The 21,723-nt window shown below is 41.3% G+C and overlaps 1 protein-coding gene across 3 annotated transcripts in view; it reads left to right on the top strand.

The window, feature by feature from the left end:
• FKBP1B (FKBP prolyl isomerase 1B) overlaps window positions 1–21,723 on the top strand; it is a 52,443-nt gene that overhangs the window by 25,152 nt on the left and 5,568 nt on the right. The gene's annotated exons all lie outside the window — the stretch shown is intronic.

The following is a 21,723-nucleotide window of genomic DNA, read 5'->3' as shown; positions in this document are numbered from 1 at the left end:
CAGGCTTAGGAGACATGGCACGTTCAGCCTGTAGCCCGAGAGGATCTGCTGTGTTGGAGACAAGCACGTTCTCATTCTTCAACACCACCCCAGGCCGTGTCTACATTACAGCTGACAAGGGCTGGGAGCAGGACGGTTGTGTGAGCCACTGCTTCTGATCACAGGCTTGCCCTGCAGGCAGTCTACAGGCTGCCCATTCGGGTATGCTAAGGTGCCTGGCAGAATATTAAACTGCCAGACAGGCTTAGACATAGAGTCCCTTGGGCTGTGCCTGGGGTTGCACTTGTAGTTTCACTGTCTGAATGTAGAGTAAGTCTGATCCAGAGGGCAGCCTTTGGATGACCCCGGCATGCAATGTGGAAATACCCATCGTCTCAGAGCATAGCCAGCTCTCTAAGCTGGAAAGTTGGGTCGAAGATACATGGCTACTAAGGAGAGAGAGAGCGCAATTTCAGTTGAGGAAACATCCATGACCTCGACATGCCCCAGCCATGATTTTGTAGCTCTCCACTGGTGATAATCCATGTTGGCTCAGACCCCAGCTGGGATCAGACAGGTCAGCTCCTGCTTAGAGATTTCTGACTGGGGAACAGAAACAGAGCTCTAAACAGAAGGAAAAGAATTAAAAGTTTTAGGATTAGACTGAGAACAATTACGCTTGGTTTGGCAGTAGCAATACCACACACGCATGCAGTGTTTGGGAGCTGCTTCCTGACGGCACCACATCAGATGCTCATGGAGCAGCATCCAGGCTGTGTATCAGAGCATTCACTCAACTTGCAAATCTAAGCATGGCTCTGGAGCCAACCGCAGAGCTTGCTACTGGCCTCACTGGGCAGATTATCACTTCTTTCATTTACTCGTACTTTGGGCAGACCAAGAGCCCGATGACAAGAATGTCCAATGCATGATTTAGCTTCTGTAGGTGGTCAGGACATGCCCGTCTAATTTCTTGCATGTCGGGGCCAGAGGGAGAGAAAGCAAGGAATTTAATGGGTGCTGTAGAGTACTCGCAAGAAACACCCTCCTGGTACTCTGCAATGTAATGTGAGAGTCACACAAGGTAAAGAGTGTTTTATCTGTGAGGACACAGGGTTGTGTTCGCTTTATGGGTCTCCTTAGGGCTATGTAGGAAGAATGCTTCTCTGCCTCTTGAAGGCTGCACGTTGCTGCAGTTTGCGAGGTTTGTGGGGTTACGTTATTGATTTTATTTTCGTAGGAGAACAGGCAAATGGAAAATTATTCATTTGCACACCCTGGCATGAGTTGGACCTCAGGGCTCCTGTATTAAAGCTCAAGGTGACTGAGAAACAGAAGATACTTCATTATTTAATCGTCCAGTGAAGAGATGTGTTTAATTCTTTATTACGTAACTGCTTTTTCAGAAAAATTCTGTATTTTTCCATGTATCTCTGACTCTGTTTCCAGTTATTCTAGTAAACATGGGCGTGTAGGAAGAAGGGCAATAATGGCTTTTTAAATGGTTGAAAATAATGCAATTAAACCCCTGTAATCAGATGCTACAGGATGTGGCTATTCATTTCAAGGTCCTTTTTGTTAAAGATCTATCCAGCAGTGATCAACCAGTGGCAGTTCTTGGGCTTCAGACATAAATATTCAGAAAGGCAAAGCTAGGGAGATCTTCAGATCGAATTTATCCACAGCGATTCTAAGGGTGGAGTGACAAGATCAGCTCTGGAAAAGGAATGAGTTAGCTAGTTATCACAACTAAACAACCATTTTAATGATCCTTTGGTTGCTTTCAATGCAGGTGCTTTTGGACAAAGTTCTGCTCTCAGACACTCACCCCCCTACTATAGATGTTCCCGCCATTATTTTTTTTATAGCATCGTCGTTGTTTCTGGGAACAGAGAAAAGAGAATTTGATTATGTTTGTATCATATCATCATTCAAGAGCTCCATTGTGCTTAACTGTGCAAAAAACAGATTAAGAGAAACTCTCATTCCCAGACAGCTAAGGAAGGTGAACAACAAAGAACAGAGGAGGACGGGACACAGTCAGATACACACATATATATTACTATTATATTTACTTTTATTTTCAAAGGTAAATAAAGTAAGAAACATCTCTCAGCCAAATCATCCATTTAATAACTCGTTTTTCTGTAATGTTAGGACACGTTTGGGTGTTGAGGAGAGACTCTTATAGAGAGAGGTGGCCTCAGAGAGATGCTCAGAGAGAAAGAGACCATTCAGGGCATGGACCACAAGAGTCAACACCTCCTCCAGGTCTCCAAGACCATTTCGTTTGTTTTGAATGTGTTTTAGCCCACTGGCAGCTTTGCCCTGTGCTCGCTTCAGAGAGAGGTTGTTATACTGTAGTATGTACAGTATGACTACACTGCTATTAATACACCCCCAGGGAAAGGGAGGATGGCATGGTACAGTACGTGTGAAAAGACATCTTGTGCTGGCGGCATCGTCGTTGAGTCATTCCATGCTGTCTGCGGCCGCGGGGAGCAGTCACTTCAGGGCCGTAAAGCCGCCACGGGCTAATTGTTATAATAAGCACTTCAGGCAGAGTCTGGCTCCCCCCATTTAGTCTCCCTCCACTTTAGGTCTGTAAATATTTGTCCTGTCCACATCTATTGTTGGCACAGAGGCATCACAAGAAAGTTCTCTTAAGCCTTTGCTTGCATATTTGGCTTTGGGCCAGCAAAAGTTAAACACGATCATCTTAGCCTCTTACTGCCCCTGCTAAATTTTTTTTTTTTTCAGTAATAAATGATGACTCTCTTCAAGATGGGCCGGAATTTCCTGGGGGTAGGTTGGCACTCCCTCAGGGCATACGCATTCAATAGCGTGTGCTGGTGCAAGTAAACAGCAGGACAGAGGGTTTTTTCTTCCTTTTGTACACACTATCCAATTTATTCCTTGGCACTTCCCCACTCACAGGGAAGGATGACTGTCCCTGTATACAAGCCAGAGTTTGATTTATTTATTTTTTGCCTTCCTTCCTCTAGCTATCTGTAGCAGGCACACCAAATTTCCAAAAATGAAGGTGTTAATACAAGTATCGCTTACTGCCCCTCCTGCAACATCTATGCCACTGTTATTTCCAAGTTACCCAAAATGAGAAAAGCAATTTGGATGAGTCAGGGAGTCTGCCCTGACTCAGACTGTTTAATGTAGGAGTGTCTCAGGATCATGCATATTTCTATTAATATAGGGTCAAACTTGAGTAGGGAGCTCTGGTTTGATTTGCCTATTTTTAGCAAAGTCACACCAATGTAGCAAAACCAGCCAAACTAAACCTGGTTCAGTTTGCTTTGAATTTGTGTGAACAACAACAACAAAACAGCAAACAAACAGTCATTATCTTAAGGTAATGAAACTTACTCATTTTATTCTGTGTTCAGCCAACACGCTAGTCTTTATGTCTGTGGTGGGAGATTTTGTACAATGTCCTCCTTTATTCTTGCAGTCCCCGACTGATATGACCATCTAGCATCAAATGTTCTGCTCTTGCAGTGAAAAGTGTTGAAACCTAACTATTTTCGTGTCTCATACACAGGTCTTTTTTTTTCTTCACACAAATTAAACCATGAAGACCTCTCTTGAATTCTGGTCCTTTCAAAGTCTATATGCAAGGACACTGAGAGAGGCTATATCATTTCTCCTTTCTACCCTCTCAGAAGGCTCTTGATGCAAGGACAAATGAAGAAAGAGTTTGGATCCAGGTGTGCTGTTTGTTACTGTTAAGAATAAGAAATTGTGAGTATATATTCTCACTGTATCTTTTGTGATCCCACTAAGCTTTATTAGTCCTGGGTTCCACAGAATCAATCTACGTTAGAGAAAGTGACTGGTGCAAGGATTAGAACATATTAATTTTCTGGCTTCCAGGAAGGCAAATTGTTTTTAAATACAGCGAGTGAGAAAAAAAAAATATAGCAAGAAATTGAACAGAATATCTAGGGAGCTAGGGAAACTGTGCATAGGAGAGTAGAAAATGGTTATAGGATAGTGTGTGGTGGGAAAAACCCTGTATCCCCAGTCTCATATCTCTGGAATGGCTCAGTGAGAATTTCTCCTCGGCTGGGACAAGCTAGCAGTGCTCTGTTGACCTTTTCGAGGTCCAACTGATTTACCCCAGCTTAAAATCTGACCTTTTGTGTCCAGATAGCAAGGTGGCATAGAACTGGGAGAGATCAGAGCAACACTTTCTAATCTCCATGAAGGCTTCTGAAGCAGATAAAAAGGTAGCGCTCCTGCTTTGCATTCTTTAACACTTTAGCAGAGCAAGCAGGATGTTGAAGTTGCTCTGAATGAGATCAGAACAGGGTTTATAAGTTCTTATAACCTTAAAAATACAGGTGACACTGATTTGTGTTCTCTTCTGAGAGCTTAAGTGATTGAGATATAAGCAACCAAACTGAGATGTGGCCCAATGCACTTAGTCTGGTAGCACTGTCACCACAAAGACAGAAATAAAGATCATATCTGGGCACCAGCCTAAAAAGGTTCTGTGGACTTAAACAAATTAGGGATCAGATAACGTGTTCTCCTGGTCACTGGGACAAAGCCTGTCTGCCTCAGAGTAAAAACGTACGTTGTGCCATAGCTAGAAATGCTCCCTCTCAACTTCTTGTCATGTGTGAAAATCGGTGTCATTTTTATGGCTGTGCAAAGTATGAGATCATCTGAAAAAAATGACAAAAATCTGTAGTTTAAATTGGCCTCCCCTCTTTATTAAGCAATACCAAGAGTCAACACAGGTCTTGGAGCTCACCCAGAGGAAGTTTGGTATTTGATTTGAACATGCACAGTGCATGTCTAAAATTCAAACTTGATGTGGAGGCCAAGACAAATATATTCAGACATGCAGCCTGGACCTGCAGTCCATGTTACATGACAACCTGATGTCATGCTCTTAGCCTGTGAAGCATTTGTAGCAGAAATCATCCTTGCAGCATGGCAAACAAGGCCTTTCTGTTGTTTTTTTTTAACTGCTAGGGCTTCATCTCTAGCCATTATTAGATTACTAGATAGAGAGCCTGACAGAGAGCTCAAGCTAATGTGAGAAAATAGTATCATATGTATCCATGCATACACCAGTTCTGAAGAATTGATATTGCTTATGTGTTTATTGGGTGTAGATATGATCCACCTTCAGGCTGTACTACAACAGTATCTGCATCACTGCCTTTCCCAGGGCCATCTGTGATCTTCCTTGCTGATATGATTCCATAATTTCCTCTTCCTTCCCATCCTTCCAGTCTTACTTGCAACAGGAAGACTAAGAAAAAAAAAGTGGTATTGTTGGATTTCTAGTCAACAATATCCTGGGAGAAGCAGCTTTGGCTGCTCCACTGAAAAAGTTGCTACGAGATGATGTCATCTGGCAGTAGGCACCAAAACAAGACGTGGTATTGCAGCAGCTAAAAATGACAATCTGCAATGCACCAATATTTAGGTTTCATGGTCCTACAAAGCAGTTCCATTCAAAGAGATGCAACTAAACACTGTTTGAGTTCTGGCTCCTTGCAAGATGCACTGTGCCTGTATTATCCGCATAATTTGGTGTAATAGAAGTAGAAAAAATATTACACCTACACAGAAGCAGGCTGTTATATTTGCTCCAAAAATGACTTCTCTGCTTAATGCAATGTTGCAATCCAAATGCAGCTGGTTTATGAATCACTTTTTTTTAAATCACACCACTTTCTTTTAAACCCTTGGGAAAGCACTGCTGAAAGACGTATTTCTGAAACTGTTTAGCAAAATGTTAATTTGAGATTTGCTATCTAGGAGTCTGGTGTCATAATCTCCGGAGTCAGGTGTTCAGATCTCTGCAGAAAAGGCTGTTTACGTTAAGGAAACCACCTTAGTACTAAGGGCAGATCACAGAAGGGCTCGCTGGTTCATTTGCAAGCTGTGCAAAAATTTATATGCGTTTTTTTGCCTGGAGAATTGGCTCCTAAATACCAACCATATTGGGCTTTGAAACATGTGACCGCCTCTCTAAGAGGGCCATGAACAGCAAGAAAAAAAGTGAAGTTCCATAAGGACAGAAGGCAGTATATGATCCTCTTGCTAGAAGGCGAACACTAGGGCACACAGTGCACAAGCAAGGCAGATGATGTTTTGACTTAAAAAGGCAAAGCACCCCAAAATTACAGAAATATGCATAGGTCAAGAATTGAACTACCAGAATTGTTATGGCTGCCTTAGGCTTTTGATCCAGGAAATAATATGATAGCTTTAGATACCTCTCCTTCACCAAGTGTGCAGGCTGACATTCAGGATGTGGTCCAAGCAGCAGTGCCCTATCTAATGAGATCAGATATCCGTCCATTAGTGACTTACCACACTTCACTGAAGGCAGAGAAGAGGGTAATATTGCAAGCCCGCAGAGAATAGTGGTCTGGCGCTCCATCCGTGAAACCTGTATGGTGGGGCAGAAGGAGCTCAGAAACAGAAGTCATGATTACATGCCACAACCTGCTTGACGTGAAGTTCTCCACTAAATATTTTCAGAATTGAAAAACTTGTGTGTAGCAGAAACGGAGCTTTCCCCAACATACGGGGTGTGACGGAAGTAGCTGCGCAAGGCAGAGGAGAGATAGTTTGCGTGGTATCGTTGCAAAGCTGGTGGTCAGGAAAAGCCACAGATGAGGGTGCTGCCTGAACACCTTCCTCATGCCACGATGTGTGCAGGAGAGAGGAACCACTGATGCGAAACAAGACAAAACCAAAACTCAGCTAAGTCTTTCAGCTTATCAACAAGAAAATACAGCCGATGAATGACCTCAGCAGAGACTCCGGTATCAAAGACAGACTCGAAAAATTTGAAAGCCATAATTTGGGAGCACATCATAAGCTATAAAGCACAGGTTTATTTGGAGCGTTAGCCAAGGTTGTGGACATCCAGGAGAAGTCTTCATCCAAATTATGTGCGGGTAAAGACCAAGTACTGATGACGAGGGGGTTCTCATGAATCAAAATGTCCTGTCTTTGGGGCAGGTCATTAAGTTGAAAGCAATAAAACGATGCCCAAAATGGTAGGTGGATTTGGTGAAAATGGTGTTTTTACTACAGAGTGATACTTACTGTGCTAGGTGGATGCTTATAATAGACAAAATAGGAATGCAATATGTGGTGCTCTGTGTCTCTAGGATACTGCCTGAGCCCACAGGCTGTGCAGAGCACATGACATGTGAAATGAGATGCAGAACATGCTTTCATGTGATTTTTTCCTGTTAAAATAGTTATGGCTTAAGCGTGCCTGGCTGTGTCTTTAGCAATCTTTGGTCACGTGAGCAGGCAGAAGCTTGCAGATATTCAGTTGTGTTAGAGAACACAGATTAGATATACTGAGAAATTTAAATTCTCTGCATCCTTTTTCTTGAAAAAGACACAAATAAACTTGTTTTCCCAGGGGAGAGATTTGTACCCATGTCAGTTTTGAGTCAAATCAGCAGGGTTTTTTTAATTATTTGAAACTTAGGTTACTTAAGTTCATTGGTTTTATGTAATTTTCCATTTTATTTCCTTTTCTTCCGGCAACTGTTTGATCACATGAACAGCCAGAATACTTAAAATTCTGATGAACGATTTCCAAAGACTCAGTAGCCTGGGTGATCGCTGCCCTTGTGAGCGGGATCACTGGAACTCCCTATGCAGGCAGCCAGCAAATCTGCAGATACGTGTTGAAGCATTAAAATGGTACACAAAACTGAGACAAATTAACTTCCACGAACTTTTTTCTTTGCCATGCAAAATGGGAAAATGGAAGCAGCAGCCTAAATGAATGGAGCTTTTATGTGTTCCATAACATTACGTTAGGCCTTTGACATGGTCCCCCACAATGTCCTTCTCTCTAAATTGGAGAGATATAGGTTTGATGAGTAGACTGTTCGGTAGATGAGGAATTGGTTGGATTGTCGCATCCAGAGGGTAGTGGTCAACGGCTCAATGTCTAGATGGAGATCGGTGACAAGTGGTGTCCCTCAGGGGTCCATATTGGAACCAGTAGTGTTTAATGTCTTCATCAATGACATAAACAGTGGGATCGAGTGCACCCTCAGCAGGTTTGCAGATGAGACCAAGCTGAGTGGTGCAGTTGGCACACCTGAGGGTCGGGGTGGCATCCAGAGGGACCTGGACAAGCTCAAGAAGTGGGCCCATGTGAACCTCATGAGGTTCAACAAGGCCAAGTGCAAGGTCCTGCACCTGGGTTGGGGCAACCCCCAGTATCAATACAGGTGGAGGGAAGAAGGGATTGAGAGCAGCCCTGTGCAGAAGGACTTGGGGGTACTGGTAGATGAAAAGCTTGACATGAGCAGGCAACGTACACTTGCAGTCCAGAAGGCCAACCGTATCCTGGGCTGCATCAAAAGAAGTGTGGCCAGCAGGTCAAGGGAGGGGATTCTGCCCCTCGACTCTGCTCTGGTGAGACCCCACCTGCAGTACTGCGTCCAGCTCTGGAGCCCTCAGCACAAGAAGGACATGGAGCTGTTGGAGCGGGTCCAGAGGAGGGCCACGGAAATGATCCGAGGGCTGGAACACCTCTCCTACGAGGACAGGCTGAGAGAGTTGGGGTTGTTCAGCCTGGAGAAGAGAAGGCTCCATGCAGACCTTATTGCAACCTTTCAATACTTAAAGGGGGCTTATAAGAAAGATGGGGACAGACTTTTTAGCAGGGCCTGTTACGATAGGACAAGGGGTAATGTTTAAACTAAAAGAGGGTAGATTTAGACTGGATATAAGGAAGACATTTTTTACAATGAGGGTGGTGAAACACTGGCACAGGTTGCCCAGAGAGGTGGTAGATGCCCCATCCCTGCAGACATTGAAGGTCAGGTTGGACGGGGCTCCGAGCAACCTGATCTAGTTGAAGATGTCCCTGCCCATTGCAGGGGGGTTGGACTGGATGACCTTTAAAGGTCCCTTCCAACCCAAACCATTCTATGATTCTACGATTCTACGATTCTGTATTATGGATTACAGAGTAAGCCATGTTACCTGGTCAGGGAAGATCTGTTCAATTATTTTTAAAAGTGATGTAGAATACCTCTGAGTGTCTGGGTGAATGATTATTTTAGACCAGATAACTGTATCCCTCTCATATAAATCTCAGCTTCTTTGATCCAAACTTTAGGTCCGTTCTGCCTTCCTTTTGTCTAGTTTTGCTGTCTGGATACTTGAATTTTTTCTGATATGCCTCCCCTTCAGCATGCTCCTCATGAATTTTAACTTTTCTCTTTTCCTTTTATGTTTTCTCCTTAATAGCTCCCGTGTCTTTTAGCTTGGTTGTAACTAAACAATACTTGGTGTTAAATAATTGGAAAGGTGGTGGTGTTCAAGAACCCCCTAGACCTCATCGAAGCTGAATTTAAATAGTTCATATTGACATCTGAAAACAAACCAATGTATTCTCAGTAGAATGAAACATTTCAGATGGACATAAAGCAATTTTTTTTTTCATCTTCTACAGAAAAAATGTTTCACTCTCTCATTCCATTCAACTCTGAATTGCATTTTCTTTAGAATTTTGGATAAAATTGAACACAACAATCCGTTATTTTTCTGCAGAAAAAAACATCCTTTGTTAGTATGGTCATGATGTGTATGTTTTGGCCATTTGATTGTTAGAAACAGATTTTTACTGACTTCATATAGTATGTTACTCATATAGGATGCTACTTTCAGTTCCACTTACTGGGATGATAAAAGACAGTGTGACCTGTGATAGAGAGCTGTCTGGTCTACAGCAATTCCTGTGAGTTATGCAATGTATTCACCATCTCTGTCTTTGCTTTTACAGATGATAATATTACACGTTTTGCTGTAGAATCTGAAATCTTCTGGCTTTTCATTGCTGGTGTAATAATACATTTGTTTATGGAATGCTTCACTGTTTGGTCCACTCTCAGCTCATGTTGTTTTCCACTGTGTTGTGCTATTGAGGTATTTTTGGCAATGTTTATCTTTGTTGTTTGTGTCTATGGACTGACTACTATTTCAATTTGTAGTGTCTAAACTCGCTTAATTTACCACGTCTTTTGTTTGCAGCAGTCCTGAATGTGAAAATACTTTTGCTTTTGGAAAAATGTTATGGGCTGTGCAGTCCATCCTCAGACTCCTGCTGAAGTCAGTGAGAACTTTGTCGAAACAATGCAGGGACAAACCCTACACAACATCAGGCACAGCTAATCCAACAAGTCCTGGGAGCAAGGATTGGGAGCCAGGTCTCTGTCCATCCCACTGACCTCCCTAATTACTACTTGCTTAGTTTTCTCCTGACTTCATCATTCCCCATTTCCAGCTACCATACAGATTCAACCGGGAGCACAGAGGGTGATGCCATTGAGTGTTTGGTTGTCTGATGATGGGAATACCATCAGAAAAGGTGAAGGACATGGGTTTAAATTCATGCTTGAGGTGGAGTTGAACTTGTGGTGCTTTTGGCAAGTGTTTATGATAGAAACGGTGGGCAGTAGCACCCTCTCTACCAAGCACCCTTTAAAAAGGATGAACCTGTCTCAGGCTTGTGTCTGTCCTTAAAATTGGATTCAAAGCTCTACATCCAAAATGGCTGATGATGCTAAATTCTAGGAAGAGCTGAAAATTGAGGTGCATCCTTGTACTTACCTTGTCCTGCTAGCTGACTATAGGCTGTGCTTCACTCAGTGCACAGTCTTTCTACATCTCACCTTCTGGAAGTGCCTGTTTGTCTCTATTGCCTCTATAAGAAACTTCTGATTCTTTTGCTGGCTGTCACTTCAGTAAAACTCAAGGGGGAAGTCACTAATAGTTGATAGTCATCTGATTCTCACCCCTAAAAAAACATTTATTTTGCATTCTCCTTGCTTCTTCCCTTCACTAGCCCAAGACATGAGTGGCTTGTTAAGTAGATTAAAATAGATACAGGCACTTGGAAATTCCTATTGTTCTCCAGAGAGACGACTGTCTAATGTCCAGCAGAGCAATGCCTGAGACCCATCTGTCAAGATAACAGCTGCCACTTTTTCCATAGTTCATTTATAAGATCACCAAGATCAAAACTTAGAGATGGAAAAGACCTATTTATAATAACAAACTGCGCTGTTAATAGCTCCTTTCCACTGTGGCTCTGAAGATACTTTAAAGGCTTACTGAATGAAGCCTTTCAAGATACCTAAGGCAAACTATATTAATAAATAATATCATTGCTGGCTATGCTAGTGACTGTCTTTCTGACCTTGGTGAAACCACAGTCGTCGTTTCACAGGGAATAAAATGAAGGTGAGTTATACTTACACAGCTGTCTGGTGACAGAACCTATTCTTTCTGACATCCAGCTTTTTGCTCTGATCACAGATCTACACTATTCTGTATTCTTGCAGGATTCTACTCTGGAGAATAGTCCCAAGTGCATCATTCAACTTAGTTTTAAATTACCGTGATCCAGGTCTTAAACTGCTACATATATTTTTGTACTTTCATTAATATCAGGGGAACTGTGCCAGTTTACACCAATGAGGATCTGCAACACCAGGAAGGACGAACAAAATTAGGAAACAAATGTGGCAAAAGAGGAATTTCATAGCTAATATTCTTTCAGAACATACTTTCAGAGTTTACAGGCAGAGAGATATTTATGACACTGCTCGGATCTGCCTTGGAGCACTGTAAAACACTGTTTACACTGAAAACAATACTACAAAAATGCTCCTTTTTGTGAAAGCAAGTGCATGCCTAGTAGGTTGGAAGAAAAAACTGTACATCTATAGAAAGATTTGTTCCTTTGATGAGTGTATCTCATATACTTTTTAAAAAGACAACCTAGAAAAATAATGGTGTCTGAATAAGACATTCTTCCACCGGAGCACTGCAGCAAATTATAAAGACTGCTTAGGAAAATGCTGGTTTTATCTGATCTTAATGGTAGGCTGAACTTCTGACAGCATAATGAGGGTTACCCAATACATAACTTGTTAATAAACGCTTCTCAGAGTTCATTCAAAGACTGGAAGTGGCTTTTATCTTCTGTTATTTCTACAGCATGTTTACTGTATGTATTACCATACAGTAAGTGACTAGGTAGATCTAGGTAGATCTGCAGTCACGAGTCTAAAGGACCTTAGCCAACATACTCCCCAGGAAGGTGTTTGTTATGCAAATCAACTTGGTTTTAAACTGTATTTTCTCACTAATCTTGACTGTGATCAAGTCATTATGGGTGGAATTAATCTCAACTGTCTTTAGCTACCTAGAAGTCTGTGGTCTGTCCATGCCAATGGAGAGAGCGCAGCATCTAGATACCTGTCCTTCTCCACTCTTGAGCAAGAGATTCGTTCCTTGAGTGAAACAGCAGTGTGTTTCACCTGATTACCCTGGAAACTGTCTGTGTTATGCTGAAGTGAGGCCCCGTGGTGGCCCCAAACTGGTGCCAGTGAAGTCATGTCTCATTTTCCCACGTGGAATCACAGGCGGGAGGAGACGATTCCACAGGAATTCTCCGAACGCTTGTGAAGGGAGAGGATATTGCATAATTCCAGCCAGGAACGTTATACCACATCTCTAAAATAAGACATATTACAGGGATATCTGACCAGTCTGGATCAAAAAGTTGGATACCCTGGATAAAAAGCATTTGGCTTCTCCATTAGGTATGTTTTATGTACATATGAGACCATGATGGAATGGCAGTGTCTGCCTCTGACTTATTTAGAGTATATGTAATCTTGTTCTATTGACTGTGCCTTCTTACATGGCTCAGTCAACACCCATTTTTATAAACTGTGTTTTCTTCTCTGGTGGCATCTTGTGTGTCTCTCTCTTCTTCTAAGAATGTTTTTCTTTTTCTCCTTCTTATTTAAGAACAGAGTAGTTGCTAAGTCCTTTGCAGGATGTTAGACTATTGGTGTGTTTGTCAAGATGTTTTTCAGTAAAACACTCCTCTGTGAAGGAGGTATAGCCATGCTATGCATTAAGAAAGTTGGATGTAATAAAGAACCAGGTAAACAGGGGCCTGTGGAAGAGAAAGAGCATTCATTCACAAGGGATGTGGGGAGAAATGTTATTTTTCAGTTCCAAATGCCCCAAAGGCCAACATACCATTTTAATATCTTGGTGTTAAGTGGTAACACATTAAGAATATACTTTTCCAGGCTCAAATTTATTGTCTCTGGGTATGCATAGCCTCTTAATTCAATGCCCTACTAGAGATGGGTAGATTTGTCACTAGGCTGTTGCTAGCTTAAGCCAAGGAAATCAGAAGCGTTGCACTGATAAATTAAGATTTCAGCACAGATTTTATTCAGAAGGAAATGGAGGCACATACTGGAAGACTAGACAGTTGAAAATCAAAGGATGCCCAATCTGGGAACAGCTTGTCATTAAAGCACACCTAGCTGCTCATGCAGTATTGTTATATTGGGTTGGGAAGGTGTTTCTTCTGGCAGACCATTCAACATCCCCTTTCCCTGAGCAGAGGAGGAATTAACTAGTAGGGAAGCTGGTTCTGTTCTCCCAAAGCTCCTCTCTCATTTGATCTCGGAGCCGTGCTCAGAGCTTTCCCAAGAGATGTCTGAAGATCCTTTTCTGTTTCTGTGGTGTTTTTCCATGCTCCCTGCACCCAGATCTGTATTCAGAAGCTTTGGTGATCTAGCTTGGGCCCTTCTTGTGCCATAGACTGAAAGACAGGTGACTATGGTGTTCACCTATTTCAGTGAGGTTTAACCCCCTACTGAAGTGCGTAACTTCCCAGTGGAAGGTCATCTGCACATTCGTATATGTGCTACAGGCTAAAATATCAAATCCATACCACCATTGCATAGGCAATCATAAAACAAAAAAGGGGGGGGGGGAAGGAAATACATCTGTGTGTTGTGGCATAGGATGAGACTGGGAACGAAACCAAGAAGAAAAAGAAGAGTCCTATTATCTTGGTGCACTAGATGGCCAGAATTCTTTGGCCAAGCTCTGCTGCCTGCGTTCAGGTGGGAATTCTGGCAAAATGTCTTCTTTGTATTCCAGCCATGCTCTTGAACTGCTCTTTGTGCTTCTTGGCTGGTACCAGAGGGCAGGGACAGAAAGACCTCGCTCAGTCAGGAACATTCCCTCTCCCTCCAGAACCTGTGTTACAGGACATGGTACTGAGGGGTAGAGATGCAAGAGATGCCAAGTATTTCAGTAGTGATATATTATCTCTAAAATGTTGCTTTAGACATCCATTGTCCTACTCATTAGCATATCCAGATTGACCTGATTCTGCCATGCTTATTCAAATGAAAGTTGCCTTATGCTGCAGAGCATGTATATTTTACAGCTGAACTTTGTAATGGTAACAGAATCAAACCCTAAAATAAAATGACTGTTTTAAGGCAACAGGATGCCAGAGGAATTTTTTTGGTCTCCTTACAACTAATGTCGAATATGCTTATTGAGGCTCATATCTGCCTTGAGAGTAAATCTACTTTTTCTTCTCTTTTAAAAATATGCAAATCTATAAAGCCGTTAGGACAGAATAATGCCTTTCAGTAGAGTGAACTAGACAATTGCATGTAATTTTCTTGGCTGTGAAGTCAAGCTAAGTGCAAGGCTCTTTCATATTGTCTTGTTGTACGCAACACTGATATATAGTGCATGGTAATGCATTATTGAATAGTTGTCTGTTGTGTCTTCATTGCATGCTGTCAGCTGCATCATAAATAATTGATTGTGTTGCTCTTACTCCACATTAAAGATATATGAGTGTGTAATACATGAAGAAATGAAGCAGCAAGGCTGCTTGTGTTGAAAAGATCAACCGTTACTGAAGTGCGCTGCGGTAGCAGGAACTAAGAAGTGACCACCACCGCTCTCCATTTCCCATTTCTGTACTTTGAGTCCGTGATTGTTTGTCATGGCAACAAATGGCGCGTTCAAATCATTGATGTTGCCTTTTTAAACAACAACAAAAAAATTGCGGTGAAGAGCTGATATGCTGCAGAGATGCACCCCCTAGTCTCTTCAACTATTATCCCTCTAGACTGAAAATTCTCTTAAAAAGATTAATCATTTTTTCTTAAGTGGCTGTAAACTGTCAGAAAAATACAGTCTAAGCCAGAAAATCCTTTTTTCCTCATAAGGCTTTGCTTATGTTAAGCAGAGGAAAAGTTAGCAGGGAAAAACTGAGTTTGTGTTTACAGTGGTACTAAACCTTTGCTGTTGGACCTTTCCCTTGAAAAGCCGTGCTTCCCTTCTCAGTTCGGTTGCCAAAGTCCCCATACAGGACACAGTAAGATGGCCCACTATTCAAACATAGTGTAAGAAATGAAAGCATCCTCCAGCTCACGTTCAACACTCTTTCTTTGTTTCCATTACAATCATCATTTCTGATGAAAAGAATTTTCATCCATAAAATTGATGAGACACGAGATATATCCAGAAAAGAGTTTGCTTTGGAAGTCAAATCAAGGAAATCAGAGATACACAGTACTTACTGCATGGTTGTTTGGAAGGAGGCTCATGGCCAGGTATAACTACAGATTACCGGGAGCTGTTGTTATGATGTAAAACAGCGAACTGCGTTTTGAGATAATAACAAAATGGCAAATGAAGATGTAAGAGGTGTGAGACAGTTGGCTTACGCAGATCTGGTTTCTGATGGAATGAGCTGGAGAGCTGAGGCATGTTAGGTCCTCTAGGCATTTCCCTGGGAAGCAGAAACACAAGGTACCGACTGTATTTGCCTAGAAAAGTGTTGCGCAGATCTCTCCATTTAACGATAAAACATACAGGAACTGTTCTTGTTCCTGATGGGAAACCACAAGTTTTTCAAGTGTGTTAGCATGAGGCTCAGCCACAAGCTAGGGAGGAACACCACTGAATGCAGAGGCGTTGTCCTGCTTTACCGCAGTGTGTCAGAACTGAATCCTGAAGAGAACTGATCTATTTTAATGTAAAATGTGAATAACACCACTGAAATCAGTGGAGTTCTGCTGGTGTAAACCAACCTGGGATGTGATTTGTGACTGTATGGATGTGCTTCTCCCACCATTCCTGTACAATTATGCTGAACTCCTCTGCTTTGCTGAACTCTGTCTTCCTCGATATGCTGTGAAGGTGTCAATGTTGACACAAAGGCTTTTGTACGGTTTCTAGAAACTTCCCAATAATATATTTTTCAGACTAAAAGTGTGTATTAGTAATAGTTACAGGTTGTAAATGGGGGGAAAATCGGAATTTCCGTCCTTTGTGACATTCTCCTGACAGAGTATTGACATATTTTGACATAGAAACAATATATTTTAAGGAAAAAAGAAACTCTTGAGATCAAAAATTCTTAACCCACAGCAACACTAACTGCAGCAAGTGCTGCCTCCACGAGTCCTAGGAACCAAACCGAATGACAAGTTTATATACAGATTTATTACGAGGTGTGATTGGAAAGGTGATTGCATTAAAGGGCATGAAGATGTAGTCCCTGTCCCGAAGAATTTCTGGTCTACATAAAATGAACAAGGTGGTGTCCTAGAAACACCTTCTGAATATCTGCCCCTCTTTCTGCTCCCAGCATATGTTCAGAAAGTAGAGGTCTTCAGGTGTATGTATTGCCTTTACGTTCCGTAGGTAACTACAGTTTGACAAAATAAGGTAATGGAATACTTTGCAGATGAATGTTGCTGTTTTTTGAAAGTCACCTATTCAATTTATCCCCTTAATACTTGTGAGGTAAGTGAATCCTATGTACAGGATAAAAGGAGAGCAACCAGTGAAATTAAGGGATTTGTCCTGGATTAGGATGTCCGTCTTCTGATTCCCAGAATGTGTCAACACTGCAAAGACAAATAATTCAGTAAACACTGGAGCCAGTGAAGCCTGGGATGCAATTTGGTCTACTTCATTTGGGTATGGATGGATGAGTTAATACCTCCTTACTAAGGCCATATAAAAAGCTGGCAGTCTAGTGTTTAAAATTAATGTTGTTAACTTTTTAAACTTTTGTTGGTTGACTGAGAATGATAAACAACTCCAGGAGGTTATTGCAGTCCTAACATCTAAATCTAGGTGGGATGACTTGTTCTTGGAGATACCTCTCTTTCTCCATTAACTGTAGGATTAGCCTAGATGACAGGTTGAGACATAGTTTTACCTTTGAGATGGCTAATGTTAGCAGTGGGATTTTACACCTACATTTTGCAGATGCAGGCACGTAAGCTTGACAGGCCTTCAGTGTTCCTCTCTCCATCCATCTTTGGTATAGATAACTGCTTGGGTGTGGTTTGGGGCATGGTTTTGTTGGGACCATAGGTGTGAGTTAGGTGTCTAAATAGCTGGTCTGGCTCTGTGGATTTGTGTTATGTGGTTGGTTGAATTCCCAGCTGAATCGTTCTCATCTGAAGGAACCCTCTGGTAAAAAGAAACTTAGACTGTGGTCCAGCTGCAGCATTCACATCTTTCTGTTCCTGACCTCTCCTCAATAATAGAGGCTCTATGATTGATTACAAATAAAGATTGAGCCTTTCTCTTGGTAGAAACACTTACAGGATCTTCTTCCTATGCAGATTTCTTTTCATTACATGCATAGGATCTTTATGTCAGTATGAACCCTACTCCTCTGTCAAACTTGGTTGAAATTGGCTAAAAGATTCAAAAGTTATTAGGCAAGTACAGTGTCATTAGCCCTCTCCCCTTAGGAAACAACTTAAATGATGTGATCTTACCTGAGGTTGACTGACTCAGTTAATTCATGTTAAGAGAGCAGTGCAGACACACCTATGTTTTAATAAGAAATAATAGCTTGTGCTAAACCTAGACTGAAGTTTTGTTTTCACTGCTGTTTTAGCCCAAATAGCGCTGTATTTTTGGCAGTTTAGATGGATCCCTACTCATGTTCCTTAACAAAATGATTTGTCTACTCTTTGAGCTTCAGCTTCAATGAGCTGAACTTCAATGATTCAGCAGGACCCACGATCTGAAACATCACCTTTTTTACAGCCACCTAATTTTTAAAACCTAGTTATTAATTAGGACACCTTATAGATCAGAATGTTTTCAAATCCGCACAATATTCTGCTAACTGAGGTTTGTACAATTAATTATTTTAATACAATGATTGTTACCTTTCAGAATCAAATGTAAGGTTATTAGAACAAGTAAGCATATAGGCATCTAGTTGTCCTTGCTCAGTCCAAACTCTTATTGATTGTTCTGACTTTGCAAAACAATGTTGTTGTTCAGTTCCACATTGTGGGTTTTTTTCTCCTTGTTGTTAGCTAGATAAATAAAGGTGCTAGCAGGCTGAAGATGGGCATCCGTCCTTGTTGAAGAATATTAACCAAATCAATTTTTTCACAAAAAGAAAATCAATTGATGCATTAGCAAGAGGGAAAATAAAACATTATGCTATTTTAGCTCCCAGGAGCCTGAATAGTCGACTCTAACTTTCAGAAATAGAGAGATAAAAAAGATCTAAAGTTCAGATCTAAATCCGGATCGGAACTTCTCCAGGGCACATGGGGACTCTGACTCATTTCTAAACTAGATGTGCATTTAAAGGGCAGTCATATAAAAATTGACCCTCCTGCCAGAGCTTCGGCGCATAGGGACACATCTGAGTCTTTGAATTCCAGTTTGTCCTCCAAAAGCGATCAGGTGGGGTGATGACAGAGGAGGTTACATTTCTGAATTCATCACCTGATGAATTTTCAGCCATTGCTGAAAATAGGATGTTGCTGTAAAGATAGGAGAAGCAGCCTGTTTTCTTCTACAAGGCCTAACACATCTTCTATAGGCTTTCAATGGTGAAATAGGAGGCACTTTTTATATGATATATATTAGACTAGCAAGCTCATGGGCAGATAGAAACATCATTTTAAATGGGAAATATTGTCCAGTAGCTGTTGTCAGGATCTCTGAAGAGTTAATTTTGGTTCTGCCACCAGTTTGATGTGTGGTATTTAGTAAACCATCAGACCTTTAAGCTAAGTATTTTAATAGGATTTAGTTACAAAATGAAGTGAAAGCATACTAAAGTGTTGGGCAACTTTGCATCTGAATCTGAACTTCCAGACTGAGGTTATTTTATAATAAATATCTTCTTCTACCTCCTTGGGCTGCTGTGAAGAATAATTAATGTTTGCATACTGCTTTGAACATGCAGACTGTAATAACAATACTAAGTTTTAATATTAAAACTATTAAATACTGGGATTCTGTAACAGTCTCCTTCCATTTCATAGAATCATGAGGTTTTATGATGTGTTTAAAAATAAAATTGCTGTGAGGAAGGACTGCCATTTAAATTTAAGATCAAATACTTCAAAAAGGATTATATGATATGCCTGAGAGTTCCCTCTGAGCTGCTTCTCCCTGCCTGCCCTCCTCCATATGCAGGCTGGTTTTCTACTTTACAAATGAACCCATGTTTGTCTGTAACTAGAAAACCTTGAGCAGGCAGCTGGTGCGGCTTCCCAGCCTACATGGAGGAGGTTTAGGGATAGCACTGAGCCCATACATTGCGTAATAAGTGTATGTACTTGCATTGGAGCATGCATAAAATACTTCACTATTATACTGTGATAAACTTAAGGAATATGACAAGCGCTAATGAAGGTGAAGGTTGTGAAACATACCTTTTGGGCAGGTTATTCCATAATTTTCCTCCTAAGGCCTTATACACATGCACAGGTGTCCCTGAAGTACCAACTTTGACAAATGTTGGACTTGGTCAACAGCTAATTTGCCTTAATATGTCGTTTGGTTTTAATATTGATGTAAAATATCTAGACATAGAACCGCACTGGAATGATCAAGTACTGTGTACTCATTACTGCAAGTCCGGAATGCCATCACCACTGAGGTAACTTCTAGTGAGTTTGGAGACATCTGTGTCTGAGCTAGTCATTTGGACTTCCCTTATATTCATTGCAAAGAAATAGGCACTGCTAGGATGCAATTTATTATGTCCTAATGTAGACCCCTAGATTTGGTTAGATGAATCGCTCCCTGAAAGTGCATTTTTCTCTGACTTGATTACAGAGGGAAGCAGAGTAATTAGCTCAAAAGTAGCTGGCTACATCTTAGAAGCATAAAGATTGGTAAGGTGAATCCTACCCTTTTAGTCTTTGTTTTTCAATCTGGCACATCTCTTTCTTTATGTTTAACTTTGGTTCATAACACAGACTTTTTAAGCAGGCAAAACATCCCTTTTTGTTGTTTGGACAGTAACTGATGGTTTTCACTGAAAAACAAAACTTGTGCATCAAGCTGGTCTATCAATATAACTGCTTTAATGAAAAGAAACTAGTAAGACTGTATTTTTCATATTGGATCATAAAGGCAGTATTTCTCAGCATTTTCTGTCAAAGCGGTGTTTGATAATGTGGTTTTCAGCCAGAAACTTTCTCAGATATTTGCTTATTAATGAACTTTTCTTTGTACAGCACCTTGCACAGGAGAGTCATGGTATATGCCCAGAACACTGGCACTACAGCATTACAAAGAAAGGATTTATTCTAATACATAAATATCAGCCCACCCTTGCAATATCCAGAGTATAGCATTTTGAAAGAGCAATTACCAGGTACTTTTAAGTTGAAAGCTACCATAATTATCCACTGTTTGAAAAGAGAATGAGAATACCAAATCATGTAGCACTCTGTGAAGGTTTATCCGTTTGCTGTAGAATCTGGGCATGTGTTCATAGTATATGAGGTGAAACAGTGTTGTGCCCATCAAAAGGAATGAGTAAGGTGTTCCTGTGACTGTCTCTTGTGGCTGAATGAAAATAGAAAGAATGAGGGTAGTAGAGTATTCATATAAATGTCCTTGCTATTTTCATATTTTTGAACGCAGAGTCCTTTCCATTCTTTCTGTATGAGGAGGAGACACGTGCAGTTGTAACGTTGTGTAGAAGTTTCGCATGCGTGGTGTGGAATGGTCTCGTTTGTGTAATGCACGTTACTTCAGTACTCCTGAGTAAATCAAGTAGGGAAGGTAAACAGTCCAAGGTACCAAATATTCCTTCTAGGTGTGCTGGTATAAACTTGCAGGAACAAATCAAAGGAGCTGCTCTGTACCTGCAGATGTTTAACTGGCAGCAAATTTGGCTCAAGAGTTCCCAAATCAGAACCTACATCCCCACCCTTTGAAGTGGGTGGAAAGCTCCTGTTGACTGTGGTGAGCTGTGGGCCACGCATGGCAACGGCCCCGTGGTTACCCGACACGTGCTCCGCAAGGACTATTCCCTTTAGTGAGTTACGCTGTTAAAAGAATACCTTAAAATAAATGGTAAGTATTTAACGAGAAATAAACCTAGTGGAATTTATGTTAAATTTGGTTTCTTTGTCTGTAGGCTTGTTCTAGGGAGCTTTTTTGTGTTTAGGAGCAGGCCTGGATCAGGAACGCGTTGGGATTCTCTCTTCTGCTACTTCCCACTTGTTCCTTGCCTGCTTTTATCTACTTAGCCAGGAAGCTCCACTGTGCGAGCAACAGCTCTTCTATATGTCTGTGCAACGTTTGGTACGGTATGAGTTATAACCTATTGCATTAAGAATAACAAGAAGAATATATTTCCATTTTAGAGCCTAAATTACTAGAAGGCAAAGGTAACAGTATGGTACCACTGCATTTGACTCTTCTGCCTTATCCATTTTGGATGAGGCTTAAAAGTGAAAATGGAAATGAGCAGCTGATGTGACCAAGACATTAATTTTTCACTCCTTCTCTCCCCCCCAGGACTTAAATTTAGATGTAGCTCAGACTGAAACTGTGTGTCTTGTTTTGGCA

This window comes from Mycteria americana, chromosome 3 (assembly GCF_035582795.1).
Source record: "Mycteria americana isolate JAX WOST 10 ecotype Jacksonville Zoo and Gardens chromosome 3, USCA_MyAme_1.0, whole genome shotgun sequence".
Classification (NCBI taxonomy): Eukaryota; Metazoa; Chordata; class Aves; order Ciconiiformes; family Ciconiidae; genus Mycteria; species Mycteria americana.
This window is presented reverse-complemented; position numbering and strand designations above follow the sequence as displayed.